General features: G+C 37.6%; 1 protein-coding gene across 2 annotated transcripts in view; it reads left to right on the forward strand.

Annotated features, from left to right (window-relative positions):
• LOC110203309 (uncharacterized protein C8orf48-like) overlaps positions 1-24932 on the forward strand; it is a 195515-nt gene that overhangs the window by 108767 nt on the left and 61816 nt on the right. The window lies entirely within an intron of this gene.

Raw genomic sequence — 24932 nt, forward strand, 5'->3', positions numbered from 1 at the left:
CCTGCAATACTATGTTCTAAGGCTTTTGCTGTCTCTAATATCACTTACTCTACCTTCCATGCTGACTCTGACGTTCTCTTCTCTACGACTCCTCCCAGGCTTCATATTCTGTGTCCTCACTTCCTATAGTATCACACAATTTCTGTTCACTGGCTCTGAACATCTGTCACTTTTCTGTGATCCAGAGTTCTTCCCATGTTTGATATCCCAGGTTCCAGGCCCCATGGATTCTACATTGCCTCCAAGCTCAGACAGTCTTTGTTGGATTTATCATTTCAAGTTTCATAGTATGGCTTCTATGTCAACTCCCAGCTCTGATATTCAGAGCCTGGAATGCCATCTCAGCCCCGAAATTCTCCTTTCTAAGCTCTATCCATCCTCTAGTATCTTCTCTTGAAAGGCAACCCCAAGTCAGATACTGTATTCTCTAAAGAACCTCTCAGTCTTGTCATTTAATGGTCAATGTCCCCATCCCTCTTCTGATATCCTAGGGTTTAATTTTTCCTTTTCCCTTAATCGGTTTTAGTATGTTAAATAGCGTATACATATTAACCATAAACTTATTTAAGGTTGCAAAATTTTCCTCCTGTGAATCTTGTGTACTTATTTTTTTCCCAATAAATACAGCCCCATTCATTAACAACGGTAGTAATATTTACTGCAGCCTTACTCTTTGAAAACATGGAAGCTTTTAATTTTTTTGTCTTTACATTGTTTTAATCCAAATTAGCTGCTGTTTTTCAAGTTTTCTTTTTGGCTGTGTGAGTCAGGACATGAGTTTTAATTGAGGGGATCACCATTGTGCCTATAGATATTATAGTGCCATACATGTTGCATTTCATATCAGAAATATACTTCTAAAATATTTTTAAAATTTAGCTTTCTTTCCCTACAGTTTGGACCCATGAACATATAAACAAGATTACTTCTCAGCCACAATGTCATATGTTCCCAAGCCCATCTTAACTCAATGATCTATGTGCTAAAAGCTCTCCCAGCTTTAGCACTGTGTTTTTATTTCCAAAACTAATTCTAAAATTGTGTATTCTAAGAACTTTGCTAGCCCCGATATGACTTCTCCTGCCTGCCCTTCCAGCTCTAATATTCTCTTCTCTCTGGCTTCTCGTGGGCCTGACATTCTGTGTGCTCACATCTCATAGAGTGAGACTGTGTCTGTTCTTTGGCTCTGATCATCCTCCACTCTCTGTGTGTTAAAGTCCCTCTCCCAAGAGTGATGTTCTAGGTTAGAAGTCCCCATATAGCTCAGGGTTCACTGATTCCAAATTGCCTGCAAGCTCAGACATTCAGTGTTGGCCATACCCTTTAAAGTCTACGCTCTATCCACCCTCAAATCTCTTCTCTTGAAAAATACCTCCAAGCCAGACATTATATTTTTTAAAGACCCCCCGGACCTGTCATTTCAGGTTCAAAGTCCACTCTCTCTTCTGATATCTGAAAGGTTTTTTTTTCTTTTCACCTATTTAATCAGTTTTAATATGTTAAATGACACTTGTATATTAACAATACAATTATGTAAAATTACAGATTTTTTTACTTGTGAATCTTGTGTACCTACCTTATTTTTTTATAAATATGGTCCACTCATTAAAAAGAAAAGTCATATGTAGAGTATCCTTACCCCTTGAAAACACTGTATGCAATTACTTTTTGTCCATTTTTTCTCTTTTCATTGTTTTCCTGTTAATCCAAATTAGGCATGATATATTCCAATTTCCCCTTTGACTGTGTGAGTCAGGATCTGAGTTTTAATCCAGAGTGTCACTATTGTGCTTATATAAATTATATGGTCATATAGGTGGCATTTCATATGCTTAATAAACTTCTTTATTGTTCAGATTTATCTTCTTTCCCCATAAGTTACAACTCTTGAGCACAGAAACAAAGCTCATTCTCAGCAATAATATTGTGTGTTCTCAGGCCCATCTGAGCTCTGATCATCAATATTCTAAGAGCCCTCCCAACTCTGACACTGTGTGGTTTTATGGCTCATTCTAATCCTGAAATTAATTAGCTATTCTAAGGCCATTTTCCTGGTTCTTCAGTCCCTTCCTCTAAGTTTTCTGTCAGCTCTAACATTCTCTTCTCTCTGATTTCTCCCGGACCTCACATTATGTATTCTCAGATCCCACAGAATAAGATAATTTCTAGGGGCAGCAAGGTGGCGCAGTGGATAGAGCACCGGCCCTGGATTCAGGAGGACCCGAGTTCAAATGCGGCCTCAGACACATAACACTTACTAGCTGTGTGACCCTTATGTTCTAAGTGCCCTCCCAGCTCTGACACTGTGATGTTTCATAGCCAAAGCCAGTCCTGAAATCGTATGTGCTAAGAGCTTTGTGAGCTCTCATATTCCTTCTCCTAAATGACTTCCCAGCTCTGACATTTTCCATAGTATCAGACAATTTTTTTCTCTGGTTCTGACCACCTCCCACATTCTTTGTTCTAAAGGCCCTCTGATGTTTCATATTCTACGTTGGAAGGCACAATCTAGCTTATGCCCTGTTGTTTCTAAATTGCCTCTAAGCTCAGACAGTCTGTGTTGGACATACCTTCTCAAGTCTCCCATTCTGGCTTCTTTGTCAGCTCCTAGTTCTGATATTCAGTCTCAACAGCCCATCGCAGAACAGAAATTTTCCATTCTGAGCTCCATCCAGCCTCCAATATATTCTCTTGAAAGGTACCTCCACATCACACATTACGTGTTCTTTTTTTTTTTTTTTTGGCTAGGCAATGGGGATAAGTGACTTGCCCAGGGTCATACAGCTAGTTAAGTGTTATGTGTCTGAGACCGGATTTGAACTCAGGTCCTCCTGAATTCAGGGCTGGTGCTCTATCCACTGTGCCACCTAGCTGCCCCATATTACATGTTCTAAAGATCTTCCCAGCTCAATTATTTTATGTTCAAAAGGCACCTCCTTCTGTAATATAATAGTTATTTTCCTCTTAAATTATTTAATCAATTTTAATTTATCAAATTACTTATGTTTATTAGGAATACAATTATTAAAGATCATAAATTGTTTCCATTATGGATCATGTGTACTTACCTTATTTTAAAAAAAATATATATGGCCTATTCATTATAAATATTAGTAATAGCTATAGCAGCTGTACCCCAGGAAAGCTCTGCATGCATTTAATTTTTGACAGATTTTTTTTTCCTTTTCATTATTTTCCTTTAGAGCAGGATTAGGAATAGAGTTGGATTCTGTTAAACTTTGTGATTCAGGACATGAGCTTTAATTTAGAGGAGCAACATTTTGCTTTTAGAAATTATATTGAAATATATGTGTTCTTTTATACCAAAATATTTAAAATACCCAAAATATATAAAATGTTTTTTGAATTTAACTTTCTTTCTCCATGACTTCAACCCCCAAGCACACAAACAAGACTCCTTCCCAGTAAAGATATTGAGTATTTTCAGCACCATCGGTACTCTGATAATCTGTCTTCTAGGAGCACTCCCATCTCTGACATTGTGTGGTTTTATGGCCAAAGCTAGTCCTGAACTTGCGATTTCTACTACTTTTCTTTTCTCTTATATCCCTTCCTCTAAGTTTTTTGTTGCTTCTAACTTTCTTGTCTCTAGCTTCTTCCTTGTGTTCACATATCACTGAATCAGACAGTTTCAGTCCTGTGGCTCTCTCTCTTACTTTCTGTGATCTTAAGTCTGATATTCTAATTTGATGGGCCCTAGCTAACTCAGTCCCCATTGATTCTAAGTTGTTTCCAACCCACACATTTTGTGTTGGCCACACCTTCTCAAGTCTCATATTCTGGATACTGTCCCACTTCCCAGTTCTGATAGTCAGAGTCTAGACTGCCATCCCAGCACAGAAATGATCCATTCTCAGATCTATCCACTCACCAATATATCCTCTTGGAAGGCATCTATCTTCATGTCAGACATCCTATTTTCTATAGACTTTCCCAGCCTAGGTTTTTTATGTGCAAAAGCCCCTCCTTCCTCTGAAATGATGTTGAAACATGTTGCATGTCATACTCTAAATTGTTTTGTTATTTAAAATATTTTTTAAAAAATTTACCTGGCCTTTCCCATAATGGGAACTCTGAACAGTAAAACAAATCAGTTGTGTGTTCTCAGGACCCTTTGAGTTCTGATCATCTATGTTTTAAGAGCCCTCCCAGCTCTGACACTGTGGGGTTTTATGGCCCAAGCTAGTCCTGAAATTGTGTATTCTAAGGGCTTTCCTGCTCTGCTGTTCCTTCTTCTAAGTGGCTTGCCAACCAAGTCATTTTATAATGAAAGGCCCCTCCCTACTCTGATATTCTAGGATTTTTTTTTCTTTTGATCTATTTATTCTGTTTCATTTTAAAAAATTACATAGGTGTATTAGCAATACAGTTATTGAAGATCACACATTGTATCCCTTTTAAATCCTGTGCATTTAGCTTATTTTTGTAATAAATATTGGCCATTAGTTAACAGTAAGAGTACTGTCTATAACAGCCTGACCCCTTTATGACTCTGAATTCCATTACTTTTTTTTTTCAGTTTTTTTTTTCCCTTTCCTTTTTTAAAATTGCAGCCAGTTTAGGCCTGGTATGGTCCTTTCCTACTGGCCTGTGTGATGCAGGACACACCTTTTAATTTGGAGGATCAACATTGTGCTGATTTAAATTATGCTGAAACATAGACTTTGTTATTGTTTCCTCAGTTTACCTGTTCCTCTTCATAAGGTGGAACTCTGAGCATAGAAACCACACTCCTCAAAGAGAAGGTAGTGTGTGTCCTCAGCACCATCTGAGCTCTGAGAGTCTCTGTCCTAAGAGTTATGCCAGCTCTGACACTCTGAAATTTTAAGGCCACTCCTAGTCCTGACTGATTGTATGTTCTCAGGAGATCTCTTGTTCTTGCTGGCTTCCCAGCTTTGACAATCTCTTCTCCATGGCTTCTCCCAGGCCTGACAGCTCTAAGGATTTTTACTTTCTGTGTTTTCAGGTCTGTCCCACCTTTGATATTCCAAGTATCAAGTTCCTATCCAGAAGAAGCACACTTGGTTCTAGATCCCTCCAAGATGAGACATTCCATGCTCTACATTCCCTCACACATTTGTTATTCTGGCTTTTTGTCAACTTCTAGCTCTGACACTCGGAGTTCAGACTGCCATCCCAGTAGGGAAATTCTCCATTCTAAGCCCTGTCCATCTTCCAATATATTCTCTGGGAGGGCCCGTCCAAGTCAGACATCCTATTTTCTGAAGACTATTGTTTTTTATTCTACTGGGTTTTTTTTTCATTGTTTGCTGTTAGATCCAGTTTTGGCACAGTGCATTCAACATTTCAGTTTGGCTGTGTAATTTATGACATGAATTTTAATTCAGAGGATCGATGTTGTGCTTATAAAATTTATTTTGACATACATGCTGCATTTAATACCATAATTCACTTTTAAAATATTCTTAAAATTCAGCTTGCTTTCCCCAGAATTTGGACCTCTGAGCACATGAACAAGACTCTTTCCCAGCTCTGATGTGTGTTCTCAGGCCCATCTTATCAGTCACAACCTTTGTTCTAAGAGCCCTCCCAGCTGTGACACTGTGTGGTTTGATGGCCCAAGGTAGTCCTGAAATTGTGTATTTTGAGGCCTTTCCTGACTCTTCTAGCCCTTCCTCTAAGCTCTCTGCCAGCTCTCCTCTTCTCTCTGGCTACTCCCTGATCAGACATTCCATGTGCTCATATCTCACTCAGTTGGACAATATCTGTTGTGAGGCTATGAATGTCTTTCACATTCTATATTTTACAGCCCCTTACGCCTTTGATTTTATTTGTTCTCTGTGCCCTTGGAAGTCTGCAATTCTGGCTCCTATTTGAAAACCCATTTCTAACATCTTGAGCTTGTACTGCCATCTTACTGCAGAAATTCTCCATTCTAAGTTCTTTGTTATTGTTGTTCAGTTGTATCCAACTCTTCATGACCCCATTTGGGGTTTTCTTGGCAGAGATACTGGAGTGGTTTGCCACTTCCTTCTCCAGCTAATCTTACAGATGAGGAAACTGAGGCGAACAGGGTGAAGTGATGTGCCCAAGGTCATACAGCTAGGAAGTATCTGAGGTCAAATTTGAACTCGGGAAGATGAGTCTTCCTGGTTCCAAGCCCAGTGCTCTATGCACTGCAGTGCCACCTAGTGGCCCATTCTAAGCTCTGTCCAGCCACTAATACGTTCTCTTGCAATTCATCTCCAAGTCAAATATACTCTGTTCTAAAGAATCTCCTGGCTCTGTTATTTTAAGTTCAAAATCTCCTCACTTCTGTCATATTCAGGTGTTTTCATTTTTTGTTTTTCACTCATTTATTCAGCTATATTAAATTAGAGATATGTTTTAGCAATACAATTATTTAAAATCATAAATTGTCACTTTAAAAATTGAGTCTTTAATACTTTGCTAAAATCAAAAGCTCCCCATTCTTTAGTAATAATAGCAGTATTACAATATTGAGACAGTTTTTTTTTTCTCCTTAGGAAATTTTATTTTTTCTGATATTCATCTAGCTTAGGTAATATAGTTTTACCTTTCCTGATTGGCTGTGTTTCAGGACATAACTTTTTTTTTAAATGTGAGGCAGTTGGGGTTAAGTGACTTTCCCAGAGTCACACAGCTAGTGAGTGTTATGTGTCCGAGGCCAGATTTGAACTCAGGTCCTCCTGACTCCAGGGCCAGTGCTCTATGCACTGTGCCACCTAGCTGACCCAGGACATAACTTTTAAATCAGAGCATTAGCACAGCACTGATAAAAAATGTATTAAAACATAGGTTAAATGTTATTCTCGAAGTATATTTTGATATTGATTCTTCAGTTTGCTTATTGCTCCCTAACAAATTCTGAGCACAGATACAAAACTCATTTCTAGCACTAATATTGTATATTCTTAGGCCCATGTGTGGTTTGATAGTCTGTGTTATAAAAGCCCTAGTAACTCGAAAACTGTGCGGTTTTATGGTCAAAACCTGTCCTGAAATTGCAGGTTTTAAGGGCTTTGTAGCTCTAATATTTCTTCTCCTCAGTGACTTGCCAACTCTGAAATTCCCTTCTCTGTGGTTTCTCTAGGGCCTGACATTCTGGCTGTTCACATCCCATGGAATCAAACAATTTCAGTCCTCTGGCTCTGATTGTCTCTCACTTTCTATGATCTAAAATCCCTTCTGGGTTTGATACTCTAGGATGGAGGACCTCATCTGGCTCAGGCCTCATTTTCTGAATTGCCTCCAGCCTCAGCCATTCTATGCTGCTCATAGCTTCTCAAGTCCCATATTCTGGATACTATGTCAATTTCCATTTCTGATATTCACAGCCTGCACTGCCGTCCCAGTCCTGGCATTCTTCATCCTAAGCTCTATCCATTCTCCCCCAAGTCAGACATTTTACTTTCTAAAGACCCTCCCAACCTAGTTATTTTATGATCAAAAGTCTATCCTCTAATCCGCAGGTTTTTCCTTTATTTTAGTATATTAGTTTTAGTATATTAGAAGGCATATGTTTAATAGCAATATAATTGTTATTTTTTTAAAATTTTTTTCTTTACATTTCTTTTATTTTTTTTCACTTCCACAAGTTTTTGAGTTCCAAATTTATCACCCCTCCCCCCACCCCAAAATGGCATGCATTCTGAATACCCCTTCCCCCAGTCTGCTTTCTCTTCTATCTCTCCCCCCTCCCTTCTCTTATCCCCTTCTCCTTCTATTTTCCTGTAGAGCAGGATAGACTTCTGTACCCCCATTTCCTGTATTTCTTATTTCCCAGTTGCATGTGAAAACATTTTTTTAAAACATGTAGTTTTAAAACTTTGAGTACCAAATTTTCTCCCTTCCTCCCTCCCCACCCACCCTCATTGAAAAGGCAAGCAACTCAATATAGGTTGTACATGTGCAGTTATGCAAAACACATCCTTAGTAGACATGTTGTGAAAAACTAACTCTATTTCCCTTAATCCTATCCTGCCCTCCCATTTATTCTATTCTTTCTTTTGACCCTGTCCCTCCTCAGAAGTATTTACTTCTGATTACCCCTTTCCCAATCTGCCCTCCTCTCTATCACCCCCTGCTCTCTTGTCCCCTTCTCCCCCTATTTTCCTGTAGGGTAAGACAGATTTCCATACCCAATTGAATGTGTATGTTATTCCCTCCTTAAGCCAAATCCTATGAGAATAAGATTCCTCATTCCCTCTCACCTTCCCCTGTTTCCCCTCCACTGTGAGAGACTTTTCTTTTCTGTTTTTTTTGTGAGATAATTTACCCCATTCTACCTCTCCCTTTCTTCTCCGAGTATCATCCTCTCTCATCCCTTAATTTTATTCTCCAGATATGACCCCTTAATCTTCAACTCACCCTGTGCCCTCTATCTATCTATATATACATACATACAATTTTTTTCCTTCAACTACCCTAATACTGACAAAGTTCTCATGAGTTACAAATATCATCTTTCCATGCAGGAATGTAAACAGTTCAATCTTAATAAGTCTCTTATGATTTCTCTTTCCTGTTTACCTCTTCATGTTCCACTGGAGTCCTGTATTTGAAAGTCAAATTTTCTGTTTAGCTCTGGTCTTTTCATCAGGAATGCTTGAAAGTCCTCTATTTCACTGAATGACCATTTTTTCCCCTGAAGGATTATACTCAGTTTTGCTGGGTAGGTGATTCTTGGTTGTAATCCTATCTCCTTTGCCCTCCGGAATATTATATTCCATGCCCTGCGGTCCTTTAATGTAGAAGCTGCTAAATCTTGTGTTATCCTGATTGTGTTTCCACAGTACTTGAATTGTTTCCTTCTGGCAGCTTGTAATATTTTCTCCTTGACCTGGGAACTCTGGAATTTGGCTACAATATTCCTAGGAGTTTTCCTTTGGGGATCTCTTTCAGGAGGAGATCTGTGGATTCTTTCAATTTCTATTTTGCCCTCTGGTTCTAAATATCAGGGCAGTTTTCCTTGATAATTTCTTGAAAGATGATGTCTAGGCTCTTTTTTTGATCATGGCTTTCAGATAGTCCAATAATTTTTAAATTCTCTCTCCTGGATCTATTTTCCAGGTCAGTTGTTTTTTCCAATGAGATATTTCACATTGTTTTCTAATTTTTCATTCTTTTGGATTTGTTTTACAGTGTCTTGATTTCTCATAAAGTCACTATCTTCCAATTGCTCTATTCTAATTTTTAAGGAAGTATTTTCTTCAGTAATCTTTTGGACTTCCTTTTCCATTTGGCCAATTTTTCTTTTTAGGGCATTTTTCTCCTCATTGGCTTTTTGGACCTCTTTTGCCATTTGGGTTAGGCTGTTTTTTAAGGTGTTATTTTCTTCAGTATTTTTTTGGGTCTCCTTTAGCAAGCTGTTGACTTGTTTTTCATGATTTTCTTGCATCACTCTCATTTCTCTTCCCAGTTTTTCCTCTACTTCCCTTACTTGCTTCTCAAAATCCCTTTTGAGCTCTTCCAAGGCCTGGGACTGATTCATATTTTTCTTGGAGGCTTTGGATGTAGGAGCTTTGATTTTGTTGTCTTCTTCTGGTTGTATATTTTGATCTTCTTTTTCACCAAAGTAAGATAATATAGTCTGACTCTTTTTGCGCTGCTTGCTCATGATCCCGGCCAATTACTTGGGTTTTAAACTCTTTGTTAAGGTAAGAGTCTGCTTCCAATGTGGATAGTGTACTGTCCCAAGCTTCAGGGGTTTGTGTAGCTGTTTTCAGAGATACTTATAGGGACCTGTAAATTTTCAGTTCTTCCAAGGTGGTATGATAAGGGGCGAGGTGTTTACTCCTTTCCTGGCCTGTGACCACAAGTATTCCTTTCTGTCCTGTAACTGTGAGGAGGGGTTCCTCTCTACAGCCACTACAAGCTCCACCATGCCAGCGCTCCTCCTCACCCCAGCACCGCCGCCCAGAACTGTGACCCAGATCCACACACGGGCAAAGCAATAGATTCCTGCCTCAGCACTGGCAAACAGATCCCTGCAGTCCCTCTCTGATCAGCCACTGGATTCCCCCTCAGTCTGTGGGCCGAAAGCTCGGGAAGCAGCTGTCCCCCCCCCTCCTCCAGGGCCAGACTCTTGGGGAATGGATCTGAAACCCCGCCTTCCTCTCTGACCACTGACAGAAACAGACTTTTCCCACTGACCTTCTAAGTTGTCTTTGGCATTGTGGATTGAAGAGTCTGGAAACCTCCACAGCTGCCCGCGATTCAGTCCTCTGAGGCCTGCTCCAGGTTTGCTGCGGTCTGTGCGCCCATGCTGCGCTGCACTCCCAGCCCAGCGCGATACACCTTTCTGATCAATCATCCAGGTTGTCTTGGGCTGGAAATTTGTTTCACTGTCTTTTTGTGGGTTCTGCTGCTTCAGAATTTGTTTAGAGCCATTTTTTATGAGTATTTGGAGGGGTTTGGGGGAGAGCTCAAGCAAGTCACTGCTTTCACTCTGCCATCTTGGCTCCGCCCCTCGCAATATAATTATTTAAAATCACAATTTTCCTTTCTGAACCCTGTGTATTTATCTTATTTTTTAAATAAATACAGCTCATTTTTAACAATAATAGTAATATGTATAACAGCTACTCGTCTTGAGAACACTGCAGGCAATTACTTTTTTGTCAGTTTCTTTTTTTTCCTCTTTATTTGTTTAAATCCAGATTAGGAGTGGTATATTCAAACTTTCCCTTTGGCTGTGTGATTTAGGAAATGATTTAGAATTCAGAGGATCATCAGGGTACTTACAGGTATTATATTGAAATGCATGTTGCATTAAATGTGTTCTTAAAAATGTTTTTAAATTTAACTTGTCTTCTGTAGAACTTGGACCTCTGACCATATAAACAAGACTCTTTCCCAGGATTGACATTGTGTGTTCTCAGGCTGTTCCAACCTCTGATGATTTTTGTTCTAAGAGCTCTCCCAGCTCTGACAATGTGATTTTATGGCCACAGCTAGGCTTTAGATTGAGTGTTCTAAGGACTTTCCTGGCAGATCCCCTAAATGCCCTGCCTCTTCCAACATTTTCTTCTCTATGGCTTCACCTAGGTCCTACATTCTGTGTGCTCATATCCCATGGAATCAGACAATTTCTGTTCTCTGGCTCTGACTTTCTCTTCCTTTCCACATTGTAAAGTCCCTCCCATGTTTGCTAGTCCAGGTTCCAGATCCCCATCCAGCTCAGGCACTCTTGGTTCTAAGTTGCCTCTACGCTCATTCCTTCTATGTTCTATGTATTCTTCCATGTGTGATCATTCTGGCACTCCTACTCTTTACACTAAGAGCTCTCCCAATTTCTCACTTTCTGTGTTTTCAGGTCCCTTCCACACTTTGATATTCAAGGTCCCATCCAGGTGAAGCACACTTGATTTACACTTGATCACCTCCAAGCTGAGACATTCCATGTTCTACATTCCCTCTAGGTCTCTTAGTCTGGCTTTTTGTCAACTTCTAACTCTGACACTCAGAACCTTGACTGCAGCAGGAAAATTCTCCATTCTAAGCTCTATCCATCTTCCAGTATATTCTCCTAAAAGACATCTCCAAGTTAGACATTTTCTTTTCGAAGGACTATTTTTTTCTTTTCTGCTTTTTTTTTCTTGTTTTCCATCAGATTCCGTTTAGGCCCTCTATATTCAACATTTCACTTTGGCTGTGTAATTTAGGACATCAGTTTGAATTCAGAGGATCAATATTGTGGTTATAGAAACTCTATTGAATTATATGATGCATTTTATATCATAAATACGCTTAATTTTTTAAAAATGTAATTTACTTTCCCCAGAATTTAGAGCCCTGAGCACATAAAAACGATTCCTTCTCAGCACTGCTATTGAGTGAAGAGCCCACCAAAATTAGGACATTGGTTCAGTGGCCCGAGGGAGTGCTGAAATCGCATGTTCTAACTTAAGCTTTCCTGGCTCTGATATCCTTTCTTCTCAGTGCCCTGCCTGCTCTGACATTCCATTATCTCTGGCTTCTTCCAGGCCCTACATTCTGTGTTCTCCCATCCCATGGAATCAGACAATTTCTGTTCTCTGGCTCTGACCATCTTCCAGGCCCTACATTCTGTGTTCTCCCATCCCATGGAATCAGACAATTTCTGGGTTCTAAAGTCCTTCTCACATTTGATATTTTAGGGTACAGGGCCTTATCCAGCTTAGGCCTTCTTGATTCTGAGATGCCTCCAAGCTCATTCATTCTATGTTCTACATTTTCTCCCAGATCTTACAGTCTGACTTTCATATCAATGCTTGCTTTTCATACTTAGAGCTGAGACTGTTGACCCAGTGTTGGAAGACTCTGTTCTAACCTCTCTCCACTCTCTAGTACATTCTCTTGAAAAGTACCCCCAAGTCAGATGCTGTTATTGATGTTCTCTCTCAGCGGGGGCATTTTCTGGTGAAAGTCTCCTTCTTCCTCTTATATTCTAAAGCATTTTTTTTCTTTTTCACTAATTTCCTTAGCTTTATTATATTAAATTACATATATGTATTAGTAATACAGTTATTTGAGAAAATACTTTTTTAAAAATTCTGCGTGCTTCATTTATTTATTTGTTTGTTTATAGTAATGACTATTCATTAACAATAATAGTGATATCTATTACAGCCTTAACTCTTCAAAACACTGTGTGCAGTTACTGTGTTTTCAGTTATTCTTTCTTCTTCTCTCCTTTCCTTTTCTCTTTTTTCCTTCTCTTTGTTTCTGTCTCTATCGTTCTCTCTCTGTCTCTGTCTTGGAAGCAGATTGGGTAAGCTGACTGTTTATCTTTGACTGAGGGATGCTGGACATGAGTTTTAATTCAGAGGATCACTGTTATGCTGATGTCAATTATAGTGTAATATAGGTTGCTTCTCATCTGCTAAATAAACTTTTTTTTTATTGTTGTATATGTTTACCTATCTTAGGTACAACTCTGAGCACAGAAATAAAACTCATTCTCAGCAGTGGCATCTATCCTCTGATAATCCATGTTCTAAGAGCCCTCCTAGCTCTGATCTTCTACCATTTTTTTTTTTACCAAAGCTTGTCCTGAAATTCCATGTTCTTACTACTTTCCTCCTCTGATATTTCTTTTTCTGAGTGCCCTGCTTGCTCTGACATTCTTTTCTCTATGGCTTCTTCTGGGCCTGACATTCTGAGTGCTCCCATTCCATGGAATTGGTCAATCTCAGTTCTCTGCCTCTACCCCTCTCTCACTTTCTGTGACCTAAGTCCCTCCCAGGTTTGATACTGTAGGTTGGAGGGCCCCATCTAGCTCAGGCTCCATTGATTCGAAATTGCCTCCAAGTTCAGACATTCAATATTGGTCATACCTTCTCAAGTCCCATGTTTTGGACACTATGTCAACTCCATTTTCAATACTCAAAGTCTGGACTACCATTCTAGCACTGAAGTTCTTCATTCTGAGCTCATCTATCCTTTAACATGTTCTCTTGAAAGTCATCTCCAAGTCAGACATTGAATATTCTAAAGACTCTCAGCCTAGTTATTTTCAGAGAATTTTCTGTATCAGAGGAGTATCCATTCTCTGATATTCTCTGGTTTTTTTCCTTTTCACTTATTTAATCAGTTTTAGTATGCCAGGTGGCATATATTTATTAGGAATGCAATTATTTAAAAATCACAATTTTTCCCATGTGAATCCTATGTAGTTACCTTTTTTATAAATATAGCCCATTTGTTAACAATAATAGTAATATGTATAGTGTCCTTTTCCCTTGAGAACACTGCAGGCAATTACTTTTTTGTCAGTTTCTTTTTTCCTTTGTTTTAATCCTGATCAGGCATGGTATATTCAAACTTCCATTTTGGCTATGTGATTCGGGACATAATTTTGAATTCAGAAGATCATCACTGTGTTTATTGATATTATATTAACATATGTTGCATTTAACACAACAAATATCCTTTTTTCAATTTTTTTTTAAATTTTAACTTGCTTTTCCCCATGACTTGCACCCCTAATCACACAAACAAGGTATCTTCCCAGGACTGATATTGTATGTTCTCAAGCCTATCAGACCTCTGAAAATCTTTGTTCTAAGAGCCTTCTGAGACAGTACAGTTTTATGGCCAAAGCTAATCTTGAAATTTTATGTTCTAAGGGCTTTCCTGGCTCTGATCTTCTTTCTTCCAAGTGCCTTGCCTACTCTGAAATGCTCTTCCCTGTGGCTTCTCCCAGGTCCTCTAGTCTGTGTGTCCACATCCCATGGAATAAGACAATTTCTGTTTTCTGGCTCTGGCCACCTCTTACTTTTCTGTGTTCTAAAGTCCCTCTCACCTTTGCTATTCCAGGTTCCAGGGTCCCATCCAGCTCAGTTCCCTCCAAATTAATTACTTATATTTTATACATTCTCTCCTAGATCTGATATTCTGGCTTTCATGTCAACTCCTGCTTTTCACACTTATAGCAAGGACTTCTGTCCCAGCACTGGAAATCTCTGTTTGATGACACATCAAATCTCCAGTATATTCCCTTTGAAGATAGCACCATGCCAGAACCTCTATTTTCTAAAGATTCTCCTAACCCTGTCTTTTTTTTTGTTGAAGTCTCATTTTTCCTCTGATAGTCTATGCTTTTGTTTTTACTTTCTGTTTATTCAGTTTTCCTATATAAAATGACCTTTGTATTAGCAATACAATTATTTAAGATCACAAATGGTTTTCCATTGTGAATCCTATATATTTACCTCAGTTTTTTCAATTAATGTAGTAATATTGTATATAAAATCCTTACTCCTTGAAAACACTGTGTATACTTTTTTTGGTCAGTTATTACTATACTTTTTTTTAGTGTTTTCCTTGGGAGTCAGATTAGGCATTGTATATTCAAATTTGCACTTTGAGTGATTTAGGACATGAGTTTTAATTAAGAGGATGACTGTTATGCCTACAGTAATTATATTGAAATAAATATTATATATCAAACCATAAATATACCTTAATTTTAAAAAATTAAACTTTCCTGACTCATTACTTGGACTCCTGACCATATAAAAAAGACTCCTTCACACAAATGGAATTGTGTGTCCTCTGGATTAACAACTATCTGATAATCAATGTTCTAAGATGCTTCCCAACTCTGTGGGCCAAATCTAGTCCCGAAATTGCATGTTCTAAGTACTTTCCTGGCTCTGACATTGCTTCTTCTAAGTTTCTTGCCGAGTCTGACATTCTCTTCTCCATGACTTCTCTTTCATTTCCTGACATTCTCTATGCTCAGATCCAGCTGAATCAGATCTTTTCAATTCTCTGCCTCAGACCATCTCTCACTCACTATATTTTAAAATTCCTCTCACATTTGATATTCTAGTTTGGAGGGACCCATCCAACTCAGGCCCCATTGACTCAAAATTGCCTCCAAGCTCAAACATTCTATGTTGGACATAGCTTCTCTGGTCTCATATTCTTCCTTCTAGGTCACCTCCTATCTGTGATATTCAGAGCCAGGACTGTCCTTGCAGCATGAAAATTTTTCAACCTCCAGTCTATTCTCTGGGAGATCACTACCAAGTCAGAAATTCTATTTTCTAAAGAAACAAGGTACCATATATTTTTATGGTCAGAGTCCCCTCCTGCCTCTGATTTTCTGTTTTTTTTTCTTTTAACTTATTTCTGTTTTTTAAAATATTAAGTTAATTTATGTATTAGCAATACAATCATTTTTGTTTTTGGGCTCTGAACATCTCCACAATCTGTGTTTTAAGCTCTGTCTCACCTTTGATAACATGAGTTGGGCGTGCATGACCTTAGATTGCTTCCAAGCTCAGACATTCTGTGTTCCACATGGCCTCCCAAGTCTGACATTCTGGCTTCTATGGGAACTCCCAGTTCTGATATTCAGAGCATGGACTGCTGTCCCAGTATGGAAATTCTCCATTTTATGCTCTGTCCAGCCTTCAAGATAATTCCCTTGCAATGTATGAACATTCTGTGTTCTGAGGATCCTCTCAGCTCTGTTTTTTGCTGTTCAAAATCCCCTCACTCCACTTATATTCATTGTGGTTTTCCTTCTTTTTCCTTTTCTTATATTGATTTAGATATGTGTTTTAGCAATTTAAAATCACAAATGGTGTCTCTTCTAAAAATGTATACTTAATTTCTTCTATGCTTAAAAAACCCTCCCCTTTCATTTGCTATAATAGGATTATCAGTAGCAGTCTTACCATATTAAGGCAGTGCATGGAATTATTTTTTTCTCAAGCTATTTTTTTGTTTGGTTTTAATCCCACTAAAATAATGTTTTTGCTTTTTTCATTCCCTGTATTTCAGGACCTGACATTTACATAAGAACATCAGTATGGTGCTAATGTAAATTATTTTGAAAAATATGTTGCATGTTCTACACTAAATATACTTTGTTATTATTAAATTTACCTGTCCCTCCCATCAGTGGGAACTCTGAACATAGAAATAAAACTTTTAAAAATAGATTTTTTTTTCTTTTTCACATATATTATCTTTGAATATTAAATTAAGTATTTTACATTGAGAGCATAAATTGTATCTTTTGTATAAATTGTATCTTTATGTACTTAATTTATTTTTTCAATGAATAGTGACTATTGATTAACAATAAGAGCATGTGTTTTCAGGTATTTTTTCTTTTCATTTTTTTTTATTGGAACTAGATTAGTCACTTGATTTTGACCTATCCTCTTTGACTGTGTAATGAGAGACATGAGTTTCAGTCAGAGGATCATCATTGTGCTGATATAAATCATTCTGTATTACATGGTACATGTCATACCCTAAATATATTTTTATTGTTGTTTACATTGATTTGTTATTTGCTGTTGAGTTGCATCTCTGAGCATAAAAACAAAACTCATTTCCAAAAATGAGACTTACTTTATGTTTTCAATTAATTTTGATGATTCATTAACAATAATATTAATATCTACAGCATCTTGAACCCTTCAAGACACTTCATGCAGTTATTGTTTGGTTAATTTTTTTCTTTTTCTTTTAATTTTTGGAAAAAATTGGAACCAGATTAAGCATTGTATGTTCACATTTCCTCTGTGATTGTGAATATGAGTTTTAATTCAGAGGATCACTATTGTGCTGATATAAATTATACTGAAATATATGGTGCATCTCTTACTCTAAATATACTTTATTTTGTTGTACATATTGATCTGTTTTTCTTATAAGTTGGAACTCTGAGCACAGAAACAAAACTCATTCCCAGCAGTGATTTTGTGTGTTCCCAGCACCATCTGAGGCCTGATAATTTATATTGGAAGAGCCCTCCCAGTTCTAGCACTGTGTGGTTTTATGGCCAAAACTCTTCCTGAAATTGTATGCTCTAAGAGCTTTCCTGGCTCTGACATCACTTGTCCTAATTGCTTTCCCAGATCTGACATTCTCTTCTCTATGACTCCTCCCAGGCCTTACACTCTCTGTGCTCATATCCCATGGAATCAGTCAATTTCTTTTCTGTGCCTCTGACCATCTCTCACTTTGTGTCTTCAAAGTCCCTCCCATGTTTGATATCCTAGACTGGAGGTTCCTGTCTAGCTCAGGCCCCAATAATTCTAAATTGCCTCCAAGCTCTCAAACATTTTATGTTGGACATACCCTCTCAAATCTCATATATTAGATACTATGTCACCTCCTAGTTCTGATATTCAGAACCTGGACTGCCATCTCAGCCTGGAAAAATCTCCATTCTAAGCTGTGTCTACCCTTCAGTGTATTCTTTTGGAAGGCACCTCCAAATCAGACATCTTATTTTCTAAAGCCCCTCCCAGCCTAGTGATTTTATGTTCAAAAGCCTCTCTCTGCTTTGACCTTACAGTTTCCCTGCCTTTCAGTTATTTAGCCAGTTTTAGTCTATCTGATAGCGTATGCTTATTAGCAATGCAATTATTTAAAACCAGAAATTGTTTTCCTTGTGAAGTCTATATAATTACCTTATTTTCTTTATAAAAATGTCCCATTCATTAACAATAATTGTAATATGTACAGCAGCTTTTCCCCTTGAAAATGTTTCATGAAATTATTTTTTGTCAATTTTTTAAAAAAGGTTTAAATCGAGATTACTCGTGGTGTATTCAAATTTCCATTTCAACTGTGTGATTCAGGATATGATTTTAAATTTGGAGGATCACCATTGTGCTTTTAAATATTGTATTCACACATATATTACATTATATGCCATAAACATATATTTTTAAATGTTTTTAAAATTTAACTTGTCTTCTCTAGAATTTGGACCCCTGAGCACATAAATATTTTTTCATATGTGTTGCATTCAATACCATAAACATACTTTTAAAATGTTTTGGAAATTTTGTATGCTTTTCTAGCTCTGCTATTCTTCCTTCCAAGTGCCCTGCCTGCTCTGATATTCTGTTCTCTGTGGATTCTTCCAGGCCTTCTTTTCTCACATCCCATGGACTCAGAAACTTTCTATTCTCTGGCTCTGACCACCTCTTACTTTCTGTGAGGTCCCTCCTTTCTCCCTAAATCCCTCCCATGTACGATGTTGCCGGCTGCAGGGTCCCATCTAGCTCGGGCCTTCTTGATTGTAAGATACCTCCAAGCCCATTCCCACTATGTTCTAGATTCTCTTGCAGGCCCGATAACCTGACTTTTATGTCACTCTGTCAGCCAGGACAGCTATCCCAGCACTGGAAGGAAGCCTCTGTTCTGAGCTTTATCCAGATTCTCTTTAGGGAGCCCTCCAAGTCAGACAGTATTATCAATGCACCTTTTCAGCCATGGCATTTTCTGGTGAAAGTCCCCTTCTTCCTCTGATATTCTAAGGTTGTTTTTTTGTTTCCTTTTCACTTACGTCTTCAGTTTTAGTATATTAAATTACATATATGTATTAATAACACAATCATTTGAGAGCACAGATTGTTTTTATTTGAATTCTATGTGTATATTTAATGAATAATAACTGTTCATTAACAAAAATAGTAATATACACCACAAATTTAAACTTTCAAGATACTGTGTGCAGTTACTTTCTTCTCCTCTCCCCTCTGCCCTCATTGCCTCCCAGCTCCTTTCTTCTCCTCTCCTCATTTCCTCTCCTTTCATTCTCTCTCTTTCTTTTTAAAAGTACAACCAGATTAGGCACTGTAACATCAACCTTTTTATTTTTGACTTAGTGACGCTGGTCATGAGTTTTAATTCAGAGGATCACTTTTGTGCTGATACCAATTATAATGTAATATATATCGCATTTCATATCCTAAATAAAGTTTTATTGTTATTCAAGTATATCTGTCTGCCGTAACTTGCAACTCTGAGCACAGAAACAAAGTTTGCACCCTACAGTAATACTGTGGAATTTCAAGACTCTCATAATCTATATTCTAAGAGCCCTCCCAGCTCTGATGCTATACCGTTTTTTTGGCCAAAGCTTGTCCTAAAATTCCATGTTCTTACTGCTTTCATGCTCTGTGAATCCCTTCTCTGAGGTTCTGCTTTCTTGCTCTGTGATTCTCTTCTCTGATGCCCTGCCAGCTCTGATATTCTCTTCTCTATGGTTTCTCTTAGGTCTTGTACTCTGTATGCTCAGATCCCTCAGAATCAGATAATATCCATTCTGTAACCTTGACTGTCTCTCATTTTCCATGATTTAAAGTCCCTTCAGTGTTTGATATTTGAGGTTGGAGAGCCTTATTGATCATAAATTGTCTCCAAGCTCAGACATTCTACGATGGCCCATACCCTCTCAAGTCTGATATTCTGGAAACTATCACCTCCTAGTTCCCATATTATAAGCCTGGACTCTCATTCCCAAATGGAAATTCTCCATTCTAAAATCAATCTGTGTATCTATGTATCTATCTGTCTATCAATCAATCATCTATACACACAAACACCCCCCCACACACACACCCCCTTGAAAGGAACCTCCAAGCCAGAGATTGTATTCCTTATAGTTTCTCCGTGGCCTTACATACTGTGTACTCCCAACCCTCAGAATCACACAATTGCTGTCCTATGGCCCTGACTGCCCACCATTGTCTGTATGCTAGAGTTCTTCTCAATATTCTAGAGTGGAGGTCTCCATCTAACGCAAGTCTCATTGATTCTTAATTGTCTTCAAACTCAGATATTCCATGTTGGACTCATCATCTCAGCTTTTATATTTTGGATTCTCTGTCAATGCTCAGTTCCTACATTGAGAGCCCAGACTGTAGGCTCATCTCAGAAATATTGCCTTCTAAAATCTACCCATCTTCCTGTGTATTCACTTGAAAGGCAACTCAAAGTCTAACTTTCTATTTTGTAAAGACCCTCCCAACCTGGTCCTTTTATGATTAAAGCCCTCTTCTTTCTCTGATATAATGTGTTTTTTTTTCTTTTAACGTATTTCATCAGTTTTAGTAAGTTAAATGACATCTATATATTAGCAATACAATTGTTAAGATCATAATTTGTTTCTTTTATGAAATCTGTGTCCTTACCTTATTTTTAAATAAATACAGCCCATTCTTTAGTAGCAATAGTAATGTATACAGCACCTTTCCCCTTAAAAACATTACAAGTTTTTACTGGTTTTCAGGGTTTTCTTTGTTTGCTTTTTAATCCATATTACATACTACATATTCAAATTTTGCTTAGGCTATCTGATGCAGGACATGAGTTTTAATTCACAGAATCACCATAGTGCAGATATAAATTATAGGATAACATGGATTGCATCTCATATCCTTTATAACTTTTTTTTTTAATATTTGTTCAGATTTACCCATACTACCTAACAACTTGAAATTCTGATCACAGAAACCAAGCTCATTGCCTGAAATGGTATTGTATCTTATCAGAATCATCTGTCTTCTGGTAACCTATAACCTAAGAGCCCGAGCAGCTCTGATGTTCTAGTTTTAGGGCCTAATCCGGTACTGAAATTGCAGGTTCTAAGGGCTTTGAAAACTCTGATATTCCTTCTTCTAAATAGATGTCTTGCCAGCTCTGAAATTCCCTCTCCTGTAACTTCCAACATTCTGGGACCTTAAATCTCATGGACAATTTCAGTCCTCTGGCTCAAATCATCTCTCATTTTCTGTGATCTAAAGTCCGTCCCAATTTGATAATCTAGGTTGGAGAGTCACCATCCTCCTCAGGCTCCATCTGTTATAAATTGCCTCCAAGCTCACACATTCTATGCTGACCATACCTTCCCAAGTCTCATATTCTGGATCCTAAGTCAATTCCCTGTTCTGATATTCAGAGCCTAGGCTGCTACCCCAGCCTGGAAATTCTCCATTCTAAGCTCTTTTCATCCTCCTATTTGTTCTCTTCACAGGCTCCTCCATAGACATTGTATTTCTTAAAGCCCCTGGCAGCATAACTATCTTATGGTCAAAAGCCTTTTGTCCTCTGATATTCTAGGTTAGTTTCTTTCCATTTGTTTAATCAATTTTAGTATATTAAATGACATAATTATTTAAAACCAGAAATTGATTACCTTGTCAATCATGTCTACTTACATTATTTTTCCTGTAAATACATACCATGCATTCACCATAACAATAATATGTAAAACAAGCTTTCCTGTTGAAACAATTGCATTTGACTAAACTTTTGACAGTTATATATTTTTTTTACATTTTTTTTCATTTACATTCAAATCAGGCTTGGTATATTTACAATTCCATTTTGGGGGCCAGAGTGAGGGAGGCAGAGTGAAAGGTCACGACAGCCAAACCTCCCCTAAAACCTCCCATACAAAGTGACCACAGAAAACGCTAAATAGATTTCCGAGTAGGAAAGCCAAGAGTCCTTTTTCCAGCACAAGGCAGATGAGGAAGAAGGAAGAGAAGCCTGCCAATGCTGGAGTGTAGGTCACTCTTGGCAGGGCAGATGTGGCACCTGAGGGTGCTGTTGGGGAGGCAGCAGCAGCGCAGTGTAGTGGTGGTGGTGGCAGCAGCGGCACCAGTGCCCAGGGATCGAAAGGGGACTGCCAAGTACATGCCCGTTCAATTACTAGGCACAGGGTCAGGTGCCAATTGGGAGCTCTGTCACTTGTTAGTTCTGAGTTGCAGTTCCAAGGTGGAGAAGAGTGGTGGTGGTCATGAAGAAGCAGGTACCCTACCTGAGTAAGGACCGGAGCCCTGGTCATAAGGAAAGTGACCAGATCTCTAACTGGATCACACCACTTTGAAGGCACCAAAAAGCAACAGACCCCTAGATCTACTTGTGAAAGCAGAAGGACATAATAGACAGAAATTCAGGCCAGTCATCCCCTCCAGAGGACAGCAGATCCCCACACTAACATAAAATGCAAAGTGAAGATGTAGGCTGGAGAAATGAGCAACCAAAAAAAGAAACTGACCATACAAAGCTGCTATGGTGACAGGGAAACTCAGAAGAAGACAATGTCTTGAAAAGAAGAGTGATATTAGAAAAACTGGGAAAATAATTGAAAGATGAGCAACATTTTATGAAAAGAGAATGAAAAATTAAGAAAAAGAGTCCCAAAAATACCAAAATGAAGAAAATAACTCCTTAAAAATTAGAATCAGTTGGGAACTAATGACTCCATGAGACGTCAAAAATAGTAAAACAAAGTGAAAAGACTCAAAAATTAGGAGAAATATTATCTCACAGAAAAAGCAATTGACCTGGAAAACAAATCAAGGAGAAATAATTCAAGAATCACTGGACTACCTGAAAGGCATGATATAAAAAAGAGCTTTCATATTCTATTTCAAGAAATCATAAAAGAAAAATGTCCAGGTATCTTAGAACCAAAGAGGAGAGGTAAAATTGAAAGAGTCTCCTGGTCATCTTCTAAAAGAAATCCTTAAATGAGAACTCCCAAAAATATTGTAGCCAAAATCCAGAGCTCCCTGATCAAGGAGTAAATACTGTAAGCAACCAGAAACTAAGAATTCAAATACCGTGGAGTCACAGTCAATATCACACATGATTTATATGGGATTGTAGGGCTTGGAATATGATTTTTCAGAAGGCATAGGAGCTAGGATTGCAACCTTAGATAACCTACCCAGTAAAACTGAGTATAATTCTACTTAATGAAATAGGGAAACTTCTAGCATTGTTGATGAAAAGAGCAGAGCTGAATAGAAAATCTGACGTTCAAACACAAGATACAAGGAAAGTATAAATATGTAAACATGAATGAGAGATCATAACAATTTAACAAATTTAAACTGTTTACATTCCCATGTGGAAAGATGATACATGTAACCCTTAAGAACATAATCATCCTTCTGGCAGTTAGGAGTCTACTCAGGGAGGGCATGGGTGTGGGTCTATTATGTTAGTATGATCTCCAAAGAAGAATGGAAAGGTGAGAAAAAAGGATGCAGTGGGAGAAGGGGGAAGGGAGAGGAAGAATGGAGAAAGTTAACTCTGGAAAAAGAGGCTCCCAGGGAAGAGTTTTTACTGTGGAAGGGAAAATAGGGCAGTACAGTGAGTGGGCATTGTTTAACCCTCACTCTCATGAAACAGGAAGACACACACAGAGTTAAAATAAGTGGTTGGAGCAGAATCTGTTATGTTTCAACAGAAGTAAAACAGGCAGGGGTAGCAGTCATCATCTCAGACAAAGGAAAAGTAAAATAGACATAATTAAAAGAGATGTTAAAGGAAACTACATTTTGCTAAAAAAAAAAGTAGCATAGAGAATGAATTAATATATGCATCAAATAGAATAGCATCCAAATTCTTGAAGGAAAAGTTAAATGCCTTATAGCAGGAAATCAGCAGGAAAGCTGTAATAGTGGGGCCTCTCAATTTACCCTCTGACAGACCTTGATAAATCTAATCATAAAATAACCAAGAATGAGGTTAAGAAGATGAATAGAATTTTAGAAAAGTTAGATATGATTGGCTTCTGGAGAATATTGAATGGCAAGAGAAAGAAGTATACCTTTTTTCTCTGCATAGTAGCTTCACAAAAACTGACCATGCATTTGGGCATAAAAACCTCATAAACAAATGCAGAAAAGCAAAAATATTAAATGTACGCTTTTGGGACCATGATGCAATGAAAATTACATTTAATAAAGGGCTTTTGAAGCATAGATTAAAAATTAGTTGGAAACCAAATAATCTACTCATAAAGAATGAATGGGTCAAAGAAATAATGATAGAAAGAATCAATAATTTCATTGAAGGAAATGACAAAAATGAGGTAACATACCAAAATTTGTGGAATGCAGACAAAGCAGTACTTAAGGGAAAATATATAACTGTAAATGCTTGTATCAGTAAAAGGAGGAAAGACTAAATCAACAAATTGTATTCATGAATTATTTTAAATTACATATTGATCTTAGCAATTATTTAAAATCACAAATGGTGTTCTGTTTAAAAGTAGCTTCTTAACAGCTTATTTGTTAAAAAAAAAAAGACTACATCATTTATTTACAATTATCAGAAAATCAGCAGCTGTCTTCCCAGATTAAGGCAGTGCAGAGAATCATTTTTTTCTTAGGTTGTGTGTGCATGTAAATATATAAATATAAATACATGTATGTATGTATATATAAAATATATATCACACACACATATACAAACACACACAAACAAATATACACACAAACGTATGTTTTGGATTTTCATCTTACCAAGGTAAGGTATTTTTCTCTTTTCTCACTGGATGTGTTTTGGGATTTGGCTTTTACTAAAGAGCACTAGAATGATGCTGATATAAATTATTTTAAAAAAATTTTTCTTTATTGTGTTAAATTTACCTATGTCTCCCCATAAGATGGACAAAACAGTTATGTTTTTTTCCATATATTTCTTCAGTTTTAGTATATTAAATTATATGTATATATGAACAGTATACTTTTTTGAGTGTACAAAATGTATCTTTTGAATTTTTTGTGGGCTTACTTTTTCAATAAATAGTGACCATTTATTAAAAAATAATAGTGATACCTACTGCAGCCTTAACCCTTCAAGACACTGCATACACTTCC

The sequence above is a fragment of the Phascolarctos cinereus genome, unplaced genomic scaffold, assembly GCF_003287225.1.
Source record: "Phascolarctos cinereus isolate Bilbo 61053 unplaced genomic scaffold, phaCin_HiC Scaffold_8;HRSCAF=390, whole genome shotgun sequence".
Lineage (NCBI taxonomy): Eukaryota > Metazoa > Chordata > Mammalia > Diprotodontia > Phascolarctidae > Phascolarctos > Phascolarctos cinereus.